Source organism: Meleagris gallopavo, chromosome 7 (assembly GCF_000146605.3).
Source record: "Meleagris gallopavo isolate NT-WF06-2002-E0010 breed Aviagen turkey brand Nicholas breeding stock chromosome 7, Turkey_5.1, whole genome shotgun sequence".
Classification (NCBI taxonomy): domain Eukaryota; kingdom Metazoa; phylum Chordata; class Aves; order Galliformes; family Phasianidae; genus Meleagris; species Meleagris gallopavo.
Genome location: NC_015017.2, coordinates 16,470,553 through 16,474,292, shown reverse-complemented (window position 1 = coordinate 16,474,292; position 3,740 = coordinate 16,470,553).

Genomic DNA, 3,740 nt, shown 5'->3' with positions numbered 1-3,740 from the left:
CATGTTCAGAGGACTGAAGCAAGAACCTGTTTCAGCTTTTCTGTCATCAGTCCCTTCAGGGAGGCGACCTGAATCAGCATCCTCCAACCCCTTATACTACACATGGATCTTTTCAGAGAATGTAAAGAGGATTATCCTCCCGCAGGGCAGGGATTAGACTTCTATTTTCAGTTCCCAAAACGGCACTGTGAAGGTCCACGCAACAGGATGCAACATTCACCTACTGGCCCACTCTCATCTTATTGCACAGGCAGGGAGGAGGGCATTTGTGTTAAGTCTGTGAGGCTAATCTCAATTCCCCACTCCTACATGAACACACACATTCCCCAGCTTAGCCATGACTACAGTAACTGACTCTAGAGCTGGGCACAAGAAATCAGTGCAGTCATTCAGCTTATAAATCCCTTTATTTAGCCTGGGATTGAATGTCCAGGAAGGAATCACTGTTTTCCATTTTTTTTCACACACACACACACACACACACACGCACATATATGAAGACCACAGCTTGTGACTGAAAACCTTCTGAGTTAACTCAAGTGACAGCAGTAAGCACTGCAGCTATAAATGCTTAATGGGCTTCTAAGCTGTCTACATAGCAAGACGCAGACAGCACGATTATTCCCACCTTCCTCTCAAACCCTTGGCATACACAAGCTTTCCGGAGACCAGAAGAAAAGCTGTACTGTTTGGACAGGCAGAGTCTTGTACATCAGCTACTGGTGCCTCCTTTGCTCACCTGCATCAGTGAAGGTGGGTATATGCCTTCTAAGAACGCTGCCCAAAGGCCTCATGCTCAGCTGTACTTCCTTATGCTACCAGATCTATTAGGGCAAGGATTTCCCAACAAATGTGTGACTTTCTAATTGTCTGATATACGAAAAACACCATCACACCAGAAGCATCATCAGCAATGTTAAGTGCCCAGCAAAAACAAAGCCTAAGGAATGAAGTTTCTAATGAGAAGATCAAGAGAATTGTTGTGCATATAAAGGAGCTTTGTATGGGCAATACATCTGTCTGGTTAATCAGGAGACATGATGCTTTCACGCCTGGAGGGAAGGAGACTGTTTAACTTGAAGGAATCTGGAATATGTCACCGAGGGTCAAAGGTTTAGAACAGCCTCAGTGCATCCATACCCACAGACCATTCTTTGAGATGGCCTGCCTTCCCATTTCCCACATGTGTAAGGAGCTCATCTGCTGCCAGGGGGACAAGCACATCAGTCTAGGGTCATGCAACCAGCTGGGAAGATCAGGCTCTGCACAGGTCCTACAAAACAGTCAGGATTGGAAGGGGCCCAGCTCTCAATTTTCCTCCATTTCTATGCAAAGGCTTGCACCCCATACCTGCAGCCTTGTACACAAGCCTCAGTTATGCAGTCTGCTGGTCCTTTTATTACATGCTATGGCACAACCCCACAGATGTCAAATCCAAATTCCATTTGAGCAATATAAAACAATGGCTCCACAAGGCTGGCCCTCAAACCTACTCCCAGCTCTTCCAAGAGAGTAGAGCAGGCAAACTATAATAACAGATTCTCCCGGAGCCCCTACACCAAGCAGATGGCCCTGGGTGTGCTGCTGACTGAAAGCATGCCTTTTCTCTCTGCTAATAACCTGTGAGCTCACAGGACAACTCCCGTCCCCAGGCTGGTACATGCCGTCATAGGTCAGGCTATTCTGAGTGAGCCACGGCTGCTCCCTCCCTTCCCCTGTGACGGTCTCTAATCCCCCAGCTTGTTGCAAAGCCAGATGAAGTTTGGATGGAAACTTCAGGCTCTTTGATAGCTATTAATGGAGCAGATTTATCAAGGTAGGAGTCAGAACACCACTGTGGCTCCCAAATCTCAGGGTAGATCAGAGATGGTGTGATCTGACAGCTGCTGTCTGGAGGCAAACCACACCAGGCAGCAGCATGGACGTGGCATTTAAAAGATTAAGCAGCAACCATGGCTGGGCTCCTTGGTCTGCCCTTGACCTGAGAAGCCCGAACCCTGCATAAGGAAAACGACCATTTCAGGAAAGTGCAAAGTTGGGTGAAAGAGGGAGTACTTTCTACAAATGAGGTGGTTAAAGAAAGTACATTGTGGGATGGATTTGAGAGGAGGTCCCCAGCCTCACTGCAGGCTCTAACCTTGGTTCTCCCAAAAATTGACAATGACAAGATGAGGATGTCATCCCAGCCAACGTCTTTGGCCTCAGGCACCCAACATATATTTGAACACTTAATTTCCTGTGTTGCTCAAAAAACATGTCTCTTCTGACCATTTACTTGATCTGCAAGTGCCTGGTATTTCTCATAAACTACAGGGCTACAGGTGCCTGACCAACTACCACCACTTCTTCAAACAGAGCCAAAATTCCATTCAGTCTTCATTTTCTCTGCACTTCAATAAAGGCAACAAGGACCATGGGATTCAGATTGCAATTGAAGCTTTAAATTAAAAGCACCTGAGGATCCAGGGAAGTGAGATTAAAAAAATAATAACACAACACATTCCCTTCCTATCAGGAATATATCTGTAATCCGGCTGTTGTGGCAAAGCTAACTGCAGTCAGTTTTGAATTGATACGGTCCAGGAAGAGAGATATGACAGAACTGACAAAGAAGCCTGAACTCTTCTATATAAAAGATCTGACATTCTGTGAAGAAAAGGTACGGAATAGCCTTGAAAAACAGCACATTTTTTTCAGCAAGATGTACAGTTTGCTTAAGGAAATCTGAGCTGCAGGTTATTCTCAGAAGGAAGAATGTAAGATTCATGACATGACTGAGCTTTACTTAAGCAACCCAGTTTTGATAGATTTGAAAGGAAGCATCTCATCGGTTGCAATTCAACCACTTTTTCCAGATATATAGAAACAAGCACTCCCAAGAAGCAAATGACCACACTCCATACATTGGTTCCCAGGCTCTCTTTTGAGCACTGGGCACACGGAATGGAGATCAGTTCCATGAACCAACTCTTCAAAGCCGATCAGCAATCACCAGTAAATCCAATCTGTGAATCCTAAATTGAGCTACGTTTCCACCTGAAACACCAGAATTTAGGGCAGTCCAGCCCTAACAAAGAACTATGTTGCTAAGCCCACAGCCAGGGGAGCTGAAACCTGCCGGACAACACCTTACTCCATGCTGCATCAAAGAAGCTGCCATCACATCTTGCAGATACAGGCCCTCTGCTCCTAACTTCTTCCATCTCCTGACCTCTCCTCCCTCACAAATGCCTCTGACTTCTGCTGCATCTGTCAACCCCAGTGCAGTACCTTCAACTATCAACAGGGCAAAGAGCCAGAAAACAGTGACTAATTTTGATTTGCAACAAATTGCACCAGAGGGAGTGGGTTAACTAGCAACAGAACACATCTTTCATCTCCATTCTTGGCCCTTTCTTCCATGGAGGATACTAAAATGGGTTTGGAAGAAAGCAGTCAAAATGGAAAGGACAAAGCCATGTAACATAAGGCACAAAAAAAATTTCATGAGCTGTTTAAGTCCCATTTCCCCTCTGCCCCAGTGAGACGTGACTTGCTCAGCCAAGCAGGTTTGTGCACAGGGAAGGACTGGATTTTGTGCACAGGGAGAGAACGAGCAGTTAGGCCCAGCAGGGTAAGACCTCCTGTCCCAGTCCAGCACAATCAAGTCTTTCTCTGGAGCAAATGGACAAAGGAGGCCAGGATGGACAGGAAGACACTCCAAGTGCCTTAGCACTGCATTTTAAATTGAGGAAGTTATT